General features: G+C 37.9%; 1 long non-coding RNA gene across 2 annotated transcripts in view; it reads left to right on the forward strand.

Annotated features, from left to right (window-relative positions):
• The window catches only part of LOC135734493 (uncharacterized), a 107,994-nt gene extending 95,865 nt beyond the window's left edge, over positions 1-12,129 (forward strand). For both annotated transcript variants that reach the window (XR_010527365.2, XR_010527366.2), the window contains exons 3-4: positions 5,351-5,408; positions 10,701-12,129. This is a non-coding gene — a long non-coding RNA (uncharacterized lncRNA). The remainder of the gene's footprint in view (positions 1-5,350; positions 5,409-10,700) is intronic.
• The last annotated feature ends 10,199 nt before the right edge of the window (positions 12,130-22,328 follow it).

Genomic DNA, 22,328 nt, shown 5'->3' on the forward strand with positions numbered 1-22,328 from the left:
GTATCAGGTTTGAAATGTCATGAGGGTTGGGCACATAATGACATCATTTATATTTTTGGGGTCAACTATTCCTTTAATTTATTGAAAGAGCCTTGGAGCCATAAATATTTACGCTGTTAATATGGTTTTTTGCCCAGATTGGACATCATTCGGTTTTTGGACTGTGTTGGCAAACAAGTGAATGGCAGGGAAAACTGTCAAATGTTATTTCCTTTACTCTCTTGTTGTGTTTATTTGTTGAGGTTTTCTTCATAAATTTTGTGTTTCTTGTATTCCTTTGAACATTGCATTGTCATAACACGCATAGTTCTTATTTGCAGTTCTAATATTGACTCGTATAGAAACAGACGGTTTCCATTAGGTCATTGGTTTCTGTCTCATATTCTGCAATAATCCGTGAAGTCCATTTACCTCAGTGCATAATGTGTCCAACATCACCAGGTCATTGACGTGTTGTATTTGATCATCTTTCAGCAGGATGATACTGGTTCTATAGTGGTAATGTTTGGTAATGGTTTTAATATAGAGTGCTGAACAGATGTGACAGTCACTGGGAATTAAATTAATCATGTGTGTTAAATGTCAGTTATTGTTATATATAAACAATTTCCATTGCATTGCCTAATCAAACCAAAATCAGGTCAACCTACTGCACTGTACTGTGTCAGTGGATTTGGGTACCTGCCTAAAAGTTTGGCTTCCAGCCTAAAGGTAAGCTGGTGATGTAATAAAATTATATTAAAACTCCCATTCTTAAGCTATGCCCGCTTTCACTTAAAATGCCAACTGTTTTTATTACTACTGTATATATAAATATAAATCCACTGCGGTAGCTTTTATTGCTATGGATATCAGCAATTTCCTTTTACATTTCCTTTCATTCTCTGGAGATCTTGCTCTGTTGTTCAGATTTGCTGGCAAGCAGTATTAATGCTTCATATAAAAAATAAAGATATTCATATTTCATCACTACATATTTTGTTAGGTTTATGAGTAGAATACAATCTAAATCTTATCAACTGAAAACTTTAAACGAACATTCACCGCAATGTGTTTTTTATTTTCAGGCATTTGTAATAAATGTAAATATATTATTTATGAAACAACAATCTGATTTAACATTAGCAATACATACAAATAAAACACTGCAGTCCTCACTGTATGAAAAAAATGTGCAGCTGCAAAAGTTAGCTGAGAGTAGTGAGTTATTTTCATTTTTGGTGCGTAATGAACATTTCTGACACAGAAAGCAGGAGGCTACTGTCACTTTAAGACCTAAGACAGCTTTAGGACTGCACTGCTTCAATATACTGATTAACATCCAGCTGTTTATGTTAACTTACTGTAAACAAGAAAGAAAACTTAGTTCAGTGATCACGTGTGTGTTGACAGCCGGTGCCGATGCTTCTGTAGACGCACTTCGGATGTGAGCCCTCATGTCTGAGGAACATATACGAGCTATCCACGCTGGTAAATAGATGTGAAGATTGTTGCGTTGTGTGGACGTGTGCGCGAACAAGGCGGATGCAGGAAGAAAGTGTACTGTGCCTTTAGTCTGCTGTGTTCCGGGCTTTGATGAAAACCTTTTTGCGTTCTGATGAGGCAACACTTGTCGTTGTTTGCCATGCATAACGAGAAACGGACGTACCTTTCTTAATGTCCAACATTACACAAAAGGAAATGTTTCTGCATATTTCTGTTATTTGCTAGCATTTGAAACTAAGTTATGAGTTTTAAAAATGACTGAATGCAAAATTTGCCAAAATCTGTGACATTCTGCGATGTACAGTAAATTCCATTTTTATGCTTGGATTCTGTGATTTTGTCTGCGTTTCCCCATTGCAGAAATCATAGGGCCCTTATATTTGTAGCAAACTGTGTATATTAGTAGCTCAGAGATACACATTAGTACCAAAGCATTCATTTTTGTACCAAAGAGGTAAATATTTGTACCAAAGAGTGTATATTTGTAGCTCAGAGGTACATATTTGTACCAAAGAGTGTATATTAGTACCTTATAAGTACATATTTGTACCAAAGAGTGCATATTAGTAGCAAAGAGTGCATATTAGTACTAAAGAGGTACATAGTTGTACCAAAGAGTGCATATTAGTACCAAAGAGGTACATAGTTGTACCAAAGAGTCCATATTAGGACCAAAGAGGTATTTGTACCAAAAAGTGTAGACTTTTAGCTGAGAGGTACATATTTGTACCAAAGCGTGTATATTAGTACCTCAGAAGTCCATAATTGTACCAAAGAGTCCATATTAGTACCAAAGAGGTACATATTTGTCCAAAGAGTGCATATTAGTAGAAAAGAGTGTATATTTGTAGCAAAGATTGTATATTAGTACCTCAGAAGTACATATTTGTACCAAAGAGTCCATATTAGTACCAAAGAGGTACATATTTGTACCAAAGAGTGCATATTAGTACCAAATAGTGTATATTTGTAGCCCAGAGGTACATTTTTGTACCAAAAAGTGTATATTAGTACCTCAGAAGTACATATTTGTACCAAAGAGTGCATATTAGTACCAAAGAGGTACATATTTGTACCAAAGAGTGCATATTAGTACCAAATAGTGTATATTTGTAGTTTAGAGGTACATATTTGCACCAAAGAGTGCATATTAGTACCAAAGAGTGTATATTGTTACCTCAGAAGTTCATATTTGTACCAAAGACTCAATATTAGTACCAAAGAGTGCATATTAGTACCAAAGAGTGTATTTGTAGCTCAGAGGTACATATTTGTACCAATCCGTGTATATTAGTACCTCGGAAGTCCATATTTGTACCAAAGACTCAATATTAGTACCAAAGAGTGCATATTAGTACCAAAGAGTATATTTGTAGCCCAGAGGTACATTTTTGTACCAAAAAGTGTATATTAGTACCTCAGAAGTACATATTTGTACCAAAGAGTGCATATTAGTACCAAAGAGGTATATATTTGTACCAAAAAGTGTATATTTGTAGCTCAGAGGTACATATTTGTACCAAAGGGTATATATTGGTACCTCAGAAGTCCATATTTGTACCAAAGAGTTTATATTAGTACCAAATAGTGTATATTTGAACCAAAGAGTATATTTGTAGCTCAGAGGTAGACATTTGTACCAAAGTGTGTATATTAGTACCATTAGTACCAAAGAGTGCATATTTGTACCATAGAGTGTATATTTGTAGCTCAGAGGTACATATTTGTAGCAAAGAGTGCATATTAGTACCAAAGAGGTACATATTTGTCCCAAAGAGTGGATATTAGTACCTCAGAGATACATATTGGTACCAAATGTATACATACCTTTAAAGGTTACTGCCCCAGTGACAGCTTTTCCTGACAATGTGTTTGCCTGATTCTGTATAGTTAACATAAAAAGTCATTGTAGAACTGTAATCATCAACCTTTTACTTGATTTGACTGTTTAAAAACATGAAGAAGACATATCCAAACATATACAGTGTGAACCTTTACAAAATTTGGCACACTACAATGTATTAACTATTTATTAGCCAGTGATGTCACAGATGACAGAATGTTTTAATTTTGTTTTTAAAAAAAGTTATAAGATTGTTATTGAAAAATAAAAGTCACACTTTTAAAATGGAAATTTCCTGGCATGGCCCTTTTCCAAAACAGTAATAGTGAAACTTAGGTAGAAGCAGTGTTACATAGTGATTTGTTCCTATTCAAGTAAATATTCTTCAGGTAAGGAAGAAAGAAATCTCCAGTAAGTAAACAGGCATTCTTTCCTAGGGTGAGCGCACTATTACAGCAGTCTCTGTGTGGAGCCATTAGAAGAAAGGGAATTATTTATCAGTGATAATTGATATGTCACAGGGAGTGGACGGTTGGTTCTGCTTGGCTTCAGAATCATACTGGATCTGTTATTTATTTTTCCATCTGTTTGGAATAAAAGAGGGAGGCTCTGTTGTCCCTGAGACAGCTGTGATGTCAGAGACAGAGAAAGTCTGCAGGGCTTTGGGGAATTGCAGGGGTAAGACGTGACCTCTAGTTTTGTGTTTGTGTATAAGTAGTAGTAAAATTCTGCTAAATTAAGATAAAGTTTATCAACAAGCAGTCTGGCTGAAATGATGACTTACACAAATAGATCATAGCGTCAGTCTTTGGAGTAGCAGCTGGTCGTTTCCCAGCCGTGTCAGTAGACGAAGAAATTAGAATATCAAAAGTCTTGAGAGGGAACATGAAAAAACAGGGCTTTGCATAGAGATCATGTTGGTCTGTTTTTTAGCTTGAACAAAGACTAGGGGGATTAATTCACAAACAATAAATTGCCCCTGCTGATAGCGTTGTTTGTGCTATAGTGCAAACACCCCCAAATATCTGTACTCAAATCTTGCGGGCGAGGTTGCTAGGTTATGAAGTATCACAGTCTGCTATACTTTACTTGAAATGCACAGCAGTGTTCTGCCATTGCAATCTGGGAACCTAAATGCGTTTCTGTATCTCAGTTGGTAGAGCATTGTGTTACCAGTGCAAAGGTTGTGGGTTTGATTCCCAGGGAACACACATAATAATACAATTTTAACTTGAATGCACTGTAAGTCACTTTGGATGAAAGCATCTGCCAAATGTCTTTCACTTTCCTATAGCTCAAATGGTAAAGCATGGCACTAGTAATGCCAAGGTCAGGGAATCAAATCTCAGGGGATGCACCCGCTCATACAAAATCACTTAAAATAAATGTGCTGTCAGTGCATACTGTACATGTACTGAGACTTGCACACGATGCATTGGTAATCCAGCACAGTTAAAGGGATAGTTCACCCAAAAATAAAAATTCTGTCATAACTTACTCACTTTCATGTTGTTTTAAACCTGTATGAGTTTTTTATTATGATGAACACAAAAGAAGATGTTTTGATAAATGATTGTAACCATACAGTTGAAAAAAAATTCATACAGGTTTAGAACAGCAAAATTGTGACAAAATTTTCATTTTTGGGTGAACTATCCCTTTAAGCACTTTGTTGTTGTGGGTGGTACACTGTCAGAATAAAGCTACAAAGCTCTCACTGGGGTGATACCCTTTCAAATACTACACATTTGTACTTACATATAAGTGCCACAAAGGTACATATTGGTTCCCTTACAGGTACATAATATCTGTGCCTAAATGGTACCGTCCCAGTAATAGTTTTTTGAGAGTGTACCGAATAAGATACTGTAGGTTTTTGTGCAGAAATATACTGTCAAAAGTGCTGCAATAGTTTTGTGAAGTTGCCCTAAATGTCATGAATTGGGTTTTATAGCCAATTATACATCTTACATGTTGATACCGTGTCAAAATTGTGACTGGATCTGTTCTGTTTTGTTTCAGATGGATCATGAAAGCAATGAGATGATGGAACTTTAAAGCATGCTGTCGTCTTTCAAATGTAAGGACAGTTGGCACACACAGAATGTTCTGGATATCATTATTGAAAAATCTATAACAAAAAATTTATGGAGAACTAATTTATCACAGAATAGCTCTCCAATCTTACTCAGCACAGGATATGGGGCTATAAACTCTGGCCAACCATGAACCCAAAGGAAAGAATGTAGCAAGTTATCAATGTTATCAGTCTTAACCATGGACCAGGCCTCAGAAAGAACTCTGCACTTTAATTCTTCTACTTTCTTTCGCATTTAACACTGATACTTCATTCCCCCACCCAAGACCAGGTCTGACTAACCTGAGGTCTTTGTCAATCAGACTTTTTAAGTCAGACTTTTGATCTTGAATCAGAGAGCCTGTGCAACGCTGAGCTCATGGTAGAAAAGTTGTGTTGGTGTGTTCCTGGCCAGGATACAGTATATAGATTTATAGATTTATAGTACTATAGATTTTTGAAGGTGCTAACACACTAAAAAAGTCTAAAGTCATTTATATAAAGGATTCCAACAACACAATTTCATGGTAGTACATGCCTATTTGTTTGATCTCTTTCAAACCTTTATTTACGATCTGAGAACGGCACAGTGGCTCAGTGGGTAGCACTATTGCCTCACAGCAAGAAGGGTCCCCAGTTTGAGCCTTGGCTGGGTCAGGTCTTTCTTACAGTAGTTTGCATGTTCTCTCTGCGTCAATGTGGGTTTACTCTGGTTTCCTCCAGAGTCCAAAGGATAGGATAGGTTAATAGGAGATGAGTAGATATACTTATGTGTAGATTAATCGGTTATTTTAATTAATATAGCTATAGATGCTGGAATGGTTTTATGAAAAAAAAAACTAACAAACTATGTTCTGATTATGTATGATACAAATTCATAGCAAATCAACTCTACAAAAAAATAGGCCTTAGGCAATAGGTTATCTAGTTGGTTCTGAGCCATGAACCAAAGAAGCCAGCTCAGAAATAAATCACAATATTTGACAAACAAACTTTGATTTGATGCAGTAAACATAATAAAAATAAAAACGCAGAAGGGACTAAAAAAGCTATGTACATTAACTGCATCTTTCAGGTGGTAGTAAAGTACAGGGCACATCCCATGAAAACACTCAAAATAATGTAATAGTATAATATTAAATCTAAAAAAAATAAAACAATTAAAATCAAATTAAATGAATTTAAATAAATACAATTAAACTTTAGATTATCATTTAATATAAAAAATATCTATAATTGTATCAATATTAATAAGTATAGCGTGTTATACATATTTATTAGAACATATTCATACTGTATGCAACTGACTCATTAGAGTTACATCATTAGCAAAACTTATTGAAATTTGAGGTCAATCTTAAAGGTGGGGTGCATGATTTTTTTTAAAAAACACTTTGGAAAAGGGAGTCGGACCAAAACACACTTGTAGCCAATCAGCAGTAAGGTGCGTGTCTACTAACCGACATCGTTGCCTGGGTTGCATATGTGTGGGGCGGGCTTATCAAAAAAAGGTAGGAGTGTGTTTGTTTGGGTGATTTGTCAACATTGGCTGTCAGAGATCATGCACCCCTCCTTTAAAGTCCCCATAAAATCAAAACGGACAATACACTTTTTTTTATCACTTCCCGTCATAAACTTCCTTAGATCAAAATCTAAAAAAGTTCTTCTGCCCTTTTGTGATGTTCATTCTTTGATAACATCAACTAGCATCTGTTAACCCCGCCCCCTCCAACTGTCAGTCTGCTGCGAGTTTCATTTCTGAATGAAACGCCTACTTTTCTATATCCAATCAATTTAAAGTGGAAACATAAACCACGCCCTCTTATTCCTCATTTGATATTCTGTTTCACTCTGAAATATGTCACAAAAAGTTGATTGCGACATCCGGTTCACATGAACTTTAAGCTCTTTTAAAGCTGTATCCATTTCCATGGTACCTGTGACTTCTCTGATTGGTGGATCAAGCTGGATCATTCCTAAGGATTATGGGTATTGTTTAAAACTTGTCTTCTACAGAAGCATTAACCAATGCATCACAGTCTCAAAACTCATGGAAGGTCTGTTTCATTTGTTTCTGTTGGTCTATGTAAAGAAAATAAATGAAACTTTACTGGTGTATAGAAGACAGTGAAATTACAAATCAGTTTGGTTTCTGGAAACAATATAGTCCATTACCGGATGGCACCTAAAAACTTTAAATTAGGGGCTGAATGAAAGACAAACACTCCACTAAGTGAATGTGTGTACTTACACAACAAACTGATAACAGTTTTTTTATTTTCCTTTGTTCTTTCAACAGCAAATTCATTCAACAAAATCAGGGTACGCTAGTCCAAACAATGTGAAATATAAATAGGGATTGGGGTGACATGGTACAGTGATTTACAAGAAAAATTATAACTGTCAAAACTTCATGTCATAAAGGTTGCCAAGTGTCTAGCTAAACAACTACATGATGTAACCCTTGCTATTGTTCTGCCATCTGGCACGCTAATATTGTATGTTTAAAAGTGGTGGAGTGTTTTTGGTAGAGATGAGGCGATATGTTTGATCTGAGTAATTGGTTCAGAACCTTACTGGCCTCGATTCAGTGGGAGTCCAAAAAGACTGAGGAGGTCAGCATGACTTTTCCCAAATTTCACTGATCTTTTCACCGGAGCTTACGTGAAGAGAAAATTCTAAACACAAAATGAATTTTGACGGATCTTAGAGTGCGTCTCCGTCCTGATGCGCTAATGCTCTTTCATCTCTGCAGTTGCTGCCATCTCGCTGGTTACGGTCGCATCGCCATGGCAATGTACTGAAAACAAATGGCTAGTCGTGATGTCATAGTTTGGAGTGCTTTATTTGCACCCACAGAGAGAGAGAGAGAAAGAGAGAGAGGCTGAGTGGAAGATGAGGACTGTGGGATTGGAAGATTCTGGCAGGTCAGCAGTACTGTACAGTAACTCTAGATGAGGATGCTACTGTATCCTATTGTTTCTCTGGGCTACCTGAAGTAAATGGGTTTTCAAAGGTTACAGTTTGCATGACAAAAGACATTCAACTGGAGCAGGTCCTTCTCTTAAGTGGCTTTTTTCACCGCTAAGCAGACCGAGAGCGAAATGCAAAATCTTAGAAGATTAAACTACTTACTGTAGAGGATTTAGAGGGTGTTCGTTCAACTATAGGCACTTTAAAGACATTAAACTCATTAAAATTACTTATTTAGTTGTTTATTAAATTAAAGTCCACACTGGATATACATACACTCTAAAAAATGTTGTGTTTTTTCAAAGCATGGTTGGGTCGAAGGGGACAAACCTAACTGTTGGGTTATGAATTTACTTATACTGGGTTGTTTAGGCCAAAATGCTGGGTTGTTTAAACCCATGGTTGGGTCAGATACAGACATTTTCTAGGTTAAATCAACCCAGTGGTTAGGTTTGTCCCCTTCTTGACCCAACCGTGGGTAAACAATAACCCATCATTTTGGGTGTAGATGACTAGAGCTTTGTCACAGAACTTAATTTCTGAGTTGAAAATGATGTTTCAAACATGAATAAATGTATTATTTTAAATACAAAATAATATTATCTCAATTTTTTGCAACTGTGGAAATTTACTGTTTTTTGTAATGTTGGGTGAAGGCAGGCAGGGGCAGCGGATCCACATGCAATAACACTTTATTAAATGAACACAAAACAAGGCAGGTAAAACAGAAACAATATAATCCAAAGACTTAAAACAAGGACAAAAAACCAAACCATTACATCAACATTGACTGACAAAGGACAAATGAAACAGTAGGGCTATATATACTCTAACAAGGTAAACTAGAAACACCTGGGAAAACAATCAACATGGGAACCAATAAGCAAACAGAAGAACTACAAAGCACTACAAACATGACAGGCAAAGACATGACTTCAAAAAATAAGTTCTGTACATGGTAATGACATATCGTTAGCCTTAAAGGAACAGTATGTAAGAAATTTATATCAATTAATCATTAAATGGCCCTGAAATGTCACTAGACATTAAGAAATCATTTTCATTTCAAATACTTACATCACTCACAAAAGCGGTCCGGCCAGGATATTGTCATTTAAAAAGTGGAGTTGCAGCCCTCAACTGATGTTTATGTTGTCGTTTAGCATATTGGCCACCAGCTGTGTGATTGCAGTACCAGTTTTAGCCACACGTTTTGTGATTGCAATACCAGTTTTGGCCACAATCCTACATACTGTTCCTTTAAACATGATTGTTTCCACATTCTTATGTAAACCTTGTGCATGCAAAAGACCACTAAAAAAACAGGCCAATCTCAACATAACACCAACTGTGACGTTAAGATGTATGCCCCAACATTAAATTACACATCAAATTAATTACAATGTTGTTACAATGCTAAAAACAAAGATGTGACTGCTGAGTTAGAGCTATATGTTAGCACAATGGTCTACAACATGGTGTCCGCGGGAACCAGGTTCCCCCCACGGGGTCTGTGAGTTACCCACCAAAGCTATTCTATTAATAGCCTTAATTGTAATATTTTTTTTTATTAGCTTGGCTTCTTGTATGTACCTAACATTTTAAACAATAATAAAACATATCAACGAGTAAAATAAAATAAAATCAACAAGTAAAACAAAAAGGTTTTTAGTAGGCTATATCAAAATATGTGCCCTCCAGATTGTTTAATCTATTGTGGAAGCCCTTGCTCACAAAAAGTTTAGTTTAGTAGACCCCTGTTCTAGCATTTAGGCTAAAGTTCTACTATTGACGTTAACTTAGTTACGTTTTGCAGGTCCATACTGAAAAAACACAAACTTTCCTCTCAAAAACGTCCATTTCCAATCTCAGAATAACTGATTATTCCTCAAAATCTGTATCTTTGTCTGATACAGGCTCAAACATATAAGGTCTGTTTACTAATGTGAGCTACTGACATGAGCCTTATGAGCCTCGCTGTTAAACAGCCAATCAGAGCAGAGCTCATCATTATTATTCATGACCCTTCCAAACAAAGTAAAAAAAAATATGTGACCATTACTGTAAAATAACATGAAATAAAATTAAAATGTATTAGTTGTTAATTATTTATAAGAAGTTTACGTACATAAAGTATCATGTAAAACATAAAATTGCCTATCATTAACAAACAGCAATATAAAACAAACACTTTAGATAAAATCAGGAAACCAAGGACGTCTAACTAAAGTATCAAGCAACACACACCAACGCTTATTCACACTCTAAAAGTAGCATGCAAATGTTTCACTTTTTCACTTTCTTTTTTTTCCCACACTGCAGGTAGCGAGGAACACAGATTTCTTGACATGGACCAACATGGAAGACACTGTCAATGGCACTGAAAGACTCGGAGTACCCTTTTTATTTGACCAGCTTATTGTGCCAATCAACTGGAATAAACACATAAAACCATCATGTTATAAACTCTGGTGCTTGTTATCCCAAGGAGATCGTTTTTGTCCAATGTGGCGCTTGCGAGATTGTCAGAGCGCCCAGCTAATGTGCAAGATTTACTTGTCTGGAGACTGTATGCCTGTCCTCGGCCTCCCAGCTATTGTCAGCTACATGTGGAGACAAGCAGCGGTTTGGAAACGCTTGTACATCTGCATGTGCCTCTACTTGTTTTTAAAAGTGATGGTGTAAGGAAAGACACCCTTTCTCTCCCCGTGAACCTTCTTTCCTTCTCAAATCCCACATGGGTCCATCTGGTTTTTGTTTGGCTATGTCTGGTCCAGAGCTGCTTTTCAAACTCTGGTTGCATTGGGGTCCAGATGGCCACGCACACACGCATGCACACTGTACTATAAGTAGTGTTCATGGGTCAGCTCTGATGAGGAAGCCCTACCCTGTACAATGATCCTGAAGATTAGTGTCCACTGGTGAAGCATTAAACAAGTATGATCCATTACCATCCCACAGACAGCCGCCACAAATTCAGCCCTGGATGGGCAGCAACTTGGAGACAAACTGTACCTTTTTAAAATGCCAGGCATGGTTAAAAGCGAAATCCTTGCTTCTGGTTCTGTGAGGCACTACAGAGAATTTGCAAATACATGAGTCAAATGCTGGCAAGGGCAATTAACAAAAACCCCGGTGCCAGAGATTGAAATACAAAGGCATAATAGTGTAAGGACACGCATTATTGGTTGACTAAGAAACGGACTTTAACAGGACATGGCTCAGAAGGTTTGGACAAACCTCGGAAGTCCTTTGAAGCTAGCATGAGAATATAAATGTATAATAAAAAATTTTCATCTGTAGGTGTATCATGTTTTATGATTTCACGATAAATTGGCAATGTAAATGGTGCTAAGATGTTTGTGAGCTGCTTTGTACATTTACATTCAAAGTGATTCAAGCTCAAAGTTTATTTTCCCCAGCGTGTGTCTTCATGGATCAAACTCATGACCTTTGCGTTGCTAGCAGAATGCTTTACCAGTTAGGAACACTGGTATACACAAAAGCCTGATTTGTGGTTGAAGCTTTATCTAAAATGAGTCATTTAAACATGTTTCTGATGTGGATAATTGTTATTTTTAGTTGAAATTTTGAATGTTGACATCCCACGAACTGCTAGCATAAACAATAAATGAAAGTTAAACCCTGTGAGGTAACAATATGCGAGCTATTGTTTCTGTAATAATCTGTTTAGTTGCATAGATATTAATATTTTGTTTGTTTCCATAAAGTCTGTCATAAATAATAGTGACTCATTGGGTGGGTTTGGTTTGGTTATTTGAGCTGGTTATACTGTAAAGCTAGGGCCAGACTGAAAGATTTTTAAAATCACATCAGATTGGCCATGACAGCACACTGCACACCATCAGATTCTCTTCCCAAACAACACAAGTCTTAAACACAGGAAATCTTGTGGAAATCTTACAATGTCTCTCACGGCCAAACATTGTTTACTTTACAGTAAACAAACATGGGGACGACAAGCGAAAACAAATGGCATTAATACTGTTGACTGCTTTTTACATCTCTGATGTCCATCTCACTTTGGATTGTGCCTGCTGCACTGGACTGCAGTTGTTAGGGAGTGTGTACACCAAAGTGTTTAAACATGGCTGAAGGTTTTTTCAGCTAAGCACTTTGATTGTTATGATACTTCTGCTTTGTTTATGAGTCTCTGACAATGCGGCAGTTGGTTGTTGTGATATTGGTCCCGCCTCTCCTCCACTGTGATTGGACGGCAGAGTGAGAAGTGACATTGACGAGCTGAGCATTTCACCCAAAGTTGAATATATTAAAGGGAGCTTAGTAGTGTTGTAGACCGGTCTCAAGACCACTTTTTAAAGGTCTTGGTCTCGTCTTGGAATCGACCACATTTTTACTCGGTCTCGTCTCGGTCTCAGACAAAGAGGACTCAGAATTTTATTTCAAGACCCGTCAAGACCACAACTGATGGCACATCAAAAATTAATTTTTTATCATTAACTTTATGCAGTTTATTCATGTTTGGCATATGATGTTGGCATTGTTTAAGCATTGTTTAAGTTTCTAACAATGACAGTTTTTCTAATTTTATTACTAAAAACACCTGCATTGTGTTCAGTGGATGGCAAGCCATGGAAAGACTCAGAATAAATGGTTAAGTTGATTTCAGCTCTTTAGTGTTTGTTCACTTTTATTTGCTTATAGACAAAGATAAATTCTCACACATCTGCAATGCCTTAGCTTACCTTTTCAACTTCTCTGGCATACACACACACACACACACACACACACACACACACACACACACACACACACACACACACACACGCACGCACGCACGCACGCACGCACACACAGACAAGAAGTGCCTAATTATATGCATATTCCAAATATTCCAAGTGTTTTAATGCAGTGACTTGCAATGGTTTTGTTCTTGACTTGGTCTTGGCCTGTTTTGGTCTTGGTCTTGACTTGGTCTCGACCCTTCAAGTCTTGGTCTTGTCTCGGCCTGTCTTGGTCTTGGTCATGACTTGGTCTTGGTTTAGGTGGTCTTGACTACATCACTAGTGCTTAGCGTGGAAAAAATGCTGCTTCCATTATCAGCTCGCCTTCTGATTGGGTATCGTTCCGTTTCACGTGACATTTTTCCAGAGTTTGTGCGCGATTGTCCTCCGGGTCCCCCCCACAACAAGAACATGTTGAACAATTTACGATTTATCGAAGCATCAGATGTGCTTCAAAGCAGATTCAATCACTCTTAACACACCACAGAAAAATCTGATAAGATAATCGGTTCAACCACAAAGATGATCGACTTTACCTAGGATTGTAGTAAGGGGGAAAATCAGCCCAAATTTGGCCCAATTATCTTTATGTGTGTGCCGACTGCCGACCTTTAGCTATTGCATTTTTATATCAAACATTGGGCACAATACCTTTTATAAATCAGTATTGGTAATTTATGTGCAAACTTTACTACTGAGTCCATCTTATGTAAGAATCTGGTTTGTTGTGCTTTGTTTTGTCAAAAAAAGCAGATTTGGTTGAAAATTGGTTGGGTTCATTCGATGCTAGGCATCCAAAACTCTAAGCGGATAGCCTTTTTGTCTGCATGCATTTTCTTCTGCTCCAATGTACTAAACGAATCTAGAACAGACTTCCGCAGCACAAAGAGAAAATAGTCTTTGTCTCTCGCAGCAACAACTTTTTGACATTCGCTGAAAAGCTTCCCCCCAGCGTCGGGTTGTACATTCAGAAACCTCTTTAGTGTTCCGAAAAGCCCATTGTGGTGGAGATCAAGATTGCGGAGCGGAGGTTTAAAGGGCCAGCATCTGATATTTGGGGAAGGTTAAGCTGAGTTTGATGACATCTTTATAGCTAGCGTGATTAGCATGTCCTCTACCTTAGCCTGCAGTTTCTCACACGTCTCTCCTCGGCGCTCAATTCAGGCCAGCTCTGCTGTGTTGAATGGAGACCGGCAACAAAAGGTGACATCATTCCAGTAGGATCTGATTGCTAAACCCCCATTACACGCATACACACACACACAGGGCCCCCGGAACAATGACATCATAGCCTCCCCCTTTTCCCAGTCTTCTAGAGATGCTGGGTTGCCCCAAACAACTCGACTGGATTTTGTTGTGGAGTTGTGTGTGCATTTACGAAAGATAAAGTTGATGAATGCACATTTATATAGGAGGGATGTGCAAGACTTATATCTAAGTACAAATGTTGGGGTTAGGCTAGGGTATGGTTTTCTTTTTGAAGGTCGATACCAGGATTTCTGGTATGGTGGTTTCCTCACCAGGCAATTTTACTTGCCACAGTAGTTACTATCAGCAACATTTTATTGGTGAACAGCATGGCTATGCTTGTCTGTCACCAAATTAGAATAAACATCCTCAAAGGTCCTCCCAAGAGCTATAAAACAGTAATAAAATATTTTTATATTTTAGATTCCTCAACTATGGAAATGTATATGAATATATATATACAGTATATATTCATATAAATTTCCAAAAGCTGAATTTAAGCAAACATACAGGGATTATTGTTTTTGCTAATGCATGTTTATTTTTTCATAAAAATGCCTGTCCTTATATGTATCTACTGTAAAGCTGCTTCGCTGCAATGCAACACTGCGAATAGCGCTATAGAAATAAATTTGAATTGAATTGAATCGAACAATCAAACCCCCTCCTCATCTGCATATGGCCAACTCCCCATGCTTCTCTTCACTAATTCCATGCCTGTACTCTCCTCCCACGATGCATTGTGTTGCCGTGATGTCAGTGTCGGCCGGCTGTCCTTCAGAACTTCATCAAAGAAAGAGGGTTGAATGCAACGGTCTCGGGAGGTGTGGAGTGGAATATAAATTCGATGAGGAAACGGGATAGAGACGGCGCAGTTCTCCAGGCCTCAAACCTTCGGGGATTTAGACGAACTTAACAAATTTGTTTGTCCGATTTTTCCACCTCTCTTTTAAATTCAAAACTATATTTTGTCTCCTCCTTATTAGCACTTTCTACACAGTGATGGGAGTTCACAAACCTCCTCCCCCTCACAGATTTTTGGAAGAACCCTTTGTAATTAGTGCTCGGCTGAATTAATTACAGAAATGGGGATGAGAACAACGAGAGAAAAGATTTGGGGGTTGGGTTCTGTCACCCTTATTTCAGGGCCAAGCGTTCTCACTAATTAATCTCTTCATTCCCATGACAAGAATTAGGAGCCTGAATCATATTCGCTTGAGTCTATCCCAACCGAGGTCCATTTACTAAGAAACCATACATTCGTCTACTTCGCCTGTGTTACGTTGGCCTCTTGACGTTTGAATTGATCATACCGTTATGGCCTTTCTTACTCTTTCCTGTTTCATTTGAGATGTTGCCCCGTTTTTATTCATTTTCCCATGAAGTACCTCAAGCGTCACTCTGGCTCAGGTCTGCTGAGTGATGTCAAACATTTGGAAAATACAGGATTATCTGCTTAAACTCAAAATCATCTTTAAATACGCACGCACATTCATCTTTCTCATGCACACAGAAGCCCAACTGATCACTCGTGGTGTTTACAGTGGTTTCTCCCGTTATTTAAAAAGCAGAATGGCTGTTAATAGCCGTAATGGAATATAAGTCTGTCACTCCTTATGAGCAATGAAGCAGTCCCAGACTGGCCCATCCAGAGGCCAACACGCATTACTTCTATTGCATTAAGAGACATTTGCTATAGCAATTACTCCTTGTGGGAAATGGGCTTAACCTAACTCTCATCTCTATACCCAGAAACAGCTGGGAGGCACTGGAGCAGTTTCGTCCCGCTGTCTTTTATTTTCAGACAGATACCTTCACCGTGCATTATGTCTTTCTCGTTTCTGTCCAAATAAAATCGAGTTTTAAAAAGGACAATTGTGGTGCACTCAAATTTATTTCTTGCCAAATGTGACTCATTTAATGGCCTATTTATACATATTCAGTTCACGCAATTGCTATCTGATTGAGTATGCACACAACCCATGCTTAAGATTAAAAAATAGATAAATCTACATGGGTTATTTTTAATCCACCGTTGAGTCAAAAAGGGACAAACCTATTAGATCAAATTAACTCAGAAAATGTTTCTATTTAACCCAACCATGGGTTAAAACAACCAGAGGTTTGAAATAACCCAACATATATTACGTTAAATTACAACCAGACTGATCTCACGGAAAGTCATGTTATAGTCTCAAAGAATTTGATTAATTATTGGTGTCCATGGCACGAAATTCAGCTTTTTCGTGCCTTGTACCCGAATGTCTTTTTCGTGTCACTCGCAAGAATTTCTATAAATAGTTTTTCGTGTCACTTGCACAACTCTCTTTTTCGTGCCATTTTATGTATTGTTTTCTCATAGTTGTTTTCCTATTTTCTTACCATTGTCACTTGGTGTTGGGGTTAGAATCACCTTCTGTTATATTTTTAGACATCCTAACCCAAACCCCAACGCTAATCCTAACTCCAGGCAAGAATAGTTTTAAAACCTGAATAAAAAAACACGTAGCAACCAATACATAAAAGTACATCCTAACCCAAACCCCATATCTAACCCCAACCCCAAGCGACAATGGTTTAAAAATAGTCTGTTTAATCTTCTGCCCTCATGAAAGCGGTATAGGGCTATTTTGCCCAAAACATCACGCCATCGCGTCAGTTTTTCCCCCATGCAATAGCCCTCCATATACATGGCGAAATAAAGTTGAATTGAAATAACAATGTGAAAACAACACATAAAATGAAACGAAAAAGAAAGTCGTGGCACGGACACGAAAACTATTCATAGAAATTTGTGTGAGTGACACGAAAAAGACATTCGTGCTCAAGGCAAGAAAAAATCTGAATTTCGTGCCATGGACACAAATAAATAAAATAATCACATTTTTCGTGACTATAACACAACTTGCCGTGAAATCATGTTGATTACAACCCAACGGGCTGGGTTCACCCCTTTTTGACCCAGCACTGGGTTAAAAATAACCCAACATTTTATAGAGTACAACTGCTGGATTTAATGTTTTAACACATGAAGGGTTGTCTCAAACTATGGTTGGGTCAAATATGGGCATTTTCTGTGTTTGGGTTTGTCCATATTTTGCTTGAAAGAAACCAGCATTTAGAGACCCAACCATAGATTGTGTTTAAACTTGGTCAAATAAACGTCTTTTCGGTTTTATTCCTGCACAATATACAACCACTGTATAACAAATTTAATTTTAATGCTGGGCGATGTCATCTGTTGAATGCTTTCTCCGTCAGATATAGTTATTATGTTTAAGTTTGAAGCTCCATAGATGCCGTTAAAGCCAATAACTGTCCTCCAACAGGCTTCATTTAAAAACATTGTACAATTGATTACTATGCCTAGCGTGAGTTATTGTGAAATCTGTCAGCGTTATGGTGATGGTTTGGAAAAAGTCCTCGCTTTGCAAACAAGGACCTAAAGGCCGAATGCAAGAAACAAGCCAGACAAATTTCCAAATGAAAATAAGCCATGCACACTTATTACAACAGCAGTGTCAAACAAAACAAAAGTTCACATGGTGGAAAAAATTATGAGTGTTGTGTGCATTTTCTTGCTTCCATTTACACGCAGCGTTTGGTGTGGTTTGGAAGGAAGACCGATGGCCATTTCTAAATGATGGGCGGTAGTGTAGTCACACACCACAAAGACACACACACACTGGCCATGCTCAGGCACTTTACCTCTCCTGTCTATGATTAGTGTGTTATGTTCATACATGATATGGCCATTCACAGACAGACTCACTCATACACTGTTAACATATGAATGTATAAACACACAGGCTGAAGGTCAAGGCTCATTTAGTTTGCTGTAGAAATGTCAGCTGGTAATAAATGAGGTAGAGGAGAGGGGTGTTCACTTGTACCTCTACACTGACCAGATATTCTGCTTCTGTATGCATCACATTCATCACACGTAAAAACAGATGCATAGCAGCCATAATTAAACTAAATTTGGAATTGTTTTATTTATCTTTCCCACTTTTTGGGCGAAAATATATTTTAAGAATTTTGTTGTGCAAATAATCAAACAATGGCACAAAATTCAGCTGCAGCGTGAACTATTTAATGTGTGAAATACCTTATTTTACCCAACCTTAATTTGCAGAGACAACTATAAGCAAGCCATTCATGTACCTGCAAAGCATATCACTCTGATGGTTATGAAACTCTTGTGCTCGTATGTACAACATAATAATGTCAATGTCATGCCAATCCTTTGGTTAATAAAGATGGCTGCATGCACACTACTGAAACACAACTTACTGTTTGGACACTTATTTCTAGGGCATAAAGATGTGTCTTTTCCAATTTTAAAGTGAAGAAGAGTTGGCCGTGATAAAAAGTAAAATATGCACCAGAGTACAATAAATAAACTGCCTTTTAGGAAACCAGACACTGCTACTGGTCACATAAACTCAAAAAAATGCCTTTGGGTTTGGGTAATAGTCCAATTCCAATCTCATGGCAATTCATACACTGTAAAAAATCTTTGCTACCTTAAGTTTAAAGGGGTCATATTATGAGACTTTTTTAAGATGTAAAATAAGTCTTTGGTGTCCCCAGAGTGCTTATGTAATGTTTTAGCTCAAAATACCTCACAGATCATTTATAATAGCATGTTAAATTTGCCATTTTGTAGGCCTGAGCAAAAATGTGCCGTTTTGGGGTGTGTTCTTTAAAATGCAAAAGAGTTGATGAACTGCACACAATGATCGCAATGATGGTGGTTTGTTGCAATTGAAACTTAAATGTGATGTCAATTATTTCTCTCTTTTTCTCTCTCTCTCTCTTTCTCTTTGCACTGCAGTGCTGTGGTTGGATGGGGCAGATTTAGGGGCAGCATTATTGTAATTAGCCTTGCTACCTACCTCACAAAACATGCAAAATCTGAATGACCTAATTTTTCACATGCTTGCAAAGAATGGCTTACCAAAACTTATGTAACTGAGTTGATCTTTTTCATGTTTCCTAGATTTTTCTTAGCCTGGTCCAACCAGACTCTCGTACATTAATTTCATTTGTACAGAGAGTCTGGCCACGCTCCATTGCAAAGCATTACTTCCGTTAAGGAGGGTCCTCTGTTGAAGTTTAAAACTATTGGATCTGCCCAGAGTCACTCAGGATCTGCCATAGGCAATCGCTAATGTGTGGTCGTGATGTATATCATGCTCCGAGACTGGCGGGAAACAACAAGTCCGAATAATCAGACCAACAAAACTTAGCAAACCTGGTTCTTGCTCTGTCTTTAGCTTCTGTATATTCGGCAGTTTTGCAACAACGGACCGAATAGCTTTTCTCACATCTTTCTCCACTGCCATTACTGAACTACAACTCGAACTGACGCACGACCTCAACGTCATCGTTCTTAGCCACCCCCCTCTGTTCGCTGATTGGACCTGCAGATTTTTGCAGGAGAAAACAAAACTCTACACAGCAGTCCCAGACGTAGTACTGAAGCGAAATGAAGCGGAAGCACTTAGGAGGGCGGAGCCAGGCTAGATTTTTCTAGCACTGGGGACCCAATTATAGCACTAAAACATGGACAAAGGGCTATGACCCCTTTAACCAACTCAGTCATTTCAACTTACTATTATTTAGCTTGACTAGAGATGAGTTGTTATAAATACAGATGAATACATCTCGAAGTTGACATGACTTGTAAATCTGAGTTGATTCAACCAAAAAAGATTGTTTACAGTGTACGTTTTTGCATGATTAATTTCATACGAATTAGCCAACTCGTAAAATACAATATGTACGACATCTCGCAAGAGCAGGCTGGACAAACCCAACTGCTAGTAAAGAAATGAACTTAAATGTCCATATTTGACCATAACCCTTTCTCCATGAGACTGTGAACAGCACTGTCGCCACACTTTTCTTTAAGATGCAGTGGCCACTGTCACCACTCATGACACACTCCATCCTGTCACCGATGGGAAATTACGACTCCCTTTTTTACCTAGGTTATAAACACGGAAAATAAAATAGACAAGTTTTTCCCCCTCGGCCTGGCCACGATTGGTTGTTTTTCACGGTTTAGTCACATTTAATATTTTAGCAGAATGATGAAGATGCCGAAGAATAGTCCAGAACTCTGACGTTAGTGCCATCGTCAAACGCGTGTCTTTCTTGTTGAAGTTACTATGTTTGACTTTCAGCTGGCAGATGCCCCCAATTATGATTCAAAATCTAAACTGACTGGATTATGGGACATTATAGCAGAGATTGTTTAGAATGGAGAGCAGTGACAGTATAAATATACTGTATGCCATGGCAACATCTTAGTGGTGGAGCTTATCTGTTTGGCTTGTGGGTGCAATGAAGAAAGGCTGGGTTAAATGCGACCTTCTGAAATGAGATGAAGTCAGCTGTTTCTGTGGTTGTTAACTGGTTTTGCATTGGACAAGTGGCACATCAAAACATTATTAAGACTGTTTACAGTACAAAAGCTAAGAGAAATATCTTTAAAATCAAACATTACAATTGATAGGCCCAACTTAGTGACAGAAGGTGTTGGAAGCATTTTTCCTCATTTTTTAAATAATGGATTAAATAAAGCTTTCTATTGTTTGCATGTAGCGTTATGTCATCTGTTGCTGCAACTTTATCAGAGCAGATCTGCAACCCTGTTTTGGGCCGTAAGTCACCGATTGCGAATCATTGCTGTATATTAAATAGCTGGAAAGAAGAAATTGATGGCTTTGTAATTGTTTCCAAATAGCATCACCGAATGTTCATGATAACACAAGATAATTGTAGTAGTCTGAACTGTAACTGCGGTGAACATGCAAGGCTAAAGTTTCAATAAAAATAAGCCTCGTACGCAACCAAACCTCTATTTAGTTTCATCCCACACCATAACAATCCGTAATAGAGCATGCACAAGTGTTATCGTACCATTTTTACAGCCGACTATCGTAAATCATTGCATAAGCATGGCTTTATTAATGATTGCAGATGGCTATTTTTTTCTTCGTTGGATGGTATTACTGCGTGCTATTGACGTCAGAGAGTCGACATTTGATTAATGAAAAGATTCAGTCAGCCATCAGCAATTGCGATTTTATCCACCACTTGCATATGTAACAAGGGCCAGTGCTTAAACCCTGGATTAAAACAGCTAATACGCACTTATGCTGCATCACTCTGAATCAATGCATTTTTATTGCTCTCTACTAACCAAACAAATTGGAGTTTCCCAGTTTTGCGGTTCCCCCATCCCTGGAGAAGCTTTGTCAGGATTGCAAATTTAATTGTATGTGACTTTGTGTTCGATGCCAAATTCTGTAAGATCTGGTGGGACTGACAAAGGAGCTTAAAAGGAAAAAGTATCTCTTCAGTGGCCTGCACATGTACAGGATTATCGGACATTTGTAAGTGGGTAGATAGGGTTACCCCTCCCTAATTTTCCAGCGTTTAACGTCTACCTCTCTGCAATTTTGCCTGTCTGCCTGCCACGGAGTCTTGTTACTCGGTAAGAAATAACTCTTGGATAAATCCCATAATCCATCCGTTCCGCCCTCCTGCGTGGAGATGTTTTTCTCCGAGAGAGGCTGCAAAGTGTACAACAATGCGATGGCCGGTACTCTCCGAAAACAAAACATGGAAAACACAATCCGAACAAGAGCAAGGTGTGAGGCATATCATTTAGGAATTTCAAAGGAAGTGGTGGACACTAACGATGTATTTTCACTGCACATAAAGTGTTTCTTTACCCAAACATGAACATTTTGTTACCTTTTTATTTGAATTATGTTGATGCACTGTTAGAAAAAAAATGACAAAATATGTACCCCTAGCTGTCACTTGAGCAGTACCCTATAATCCAAATATGTACCATTAGGTACATATATGTATATTTGCTATCAATATGTACCTTTGAGATATTAATAAACTCTCTTTT

This window comes from Paramisgurnus dabryanus, chromosome 1, assembly GCF_030506205.2.
Source record: "Paramisgurnus dabryanus chromosome 1, PD_genome_1.1, whole genome shotgun sequence".
Taxonomy (NCBI): domain Eukaryota; kingdom Metazoa; phylum Chordata; class Actinopteri; order Cypriniformes; family Cobitidae; genus Paramisgurnus; species Paramisgurnus dabryanus.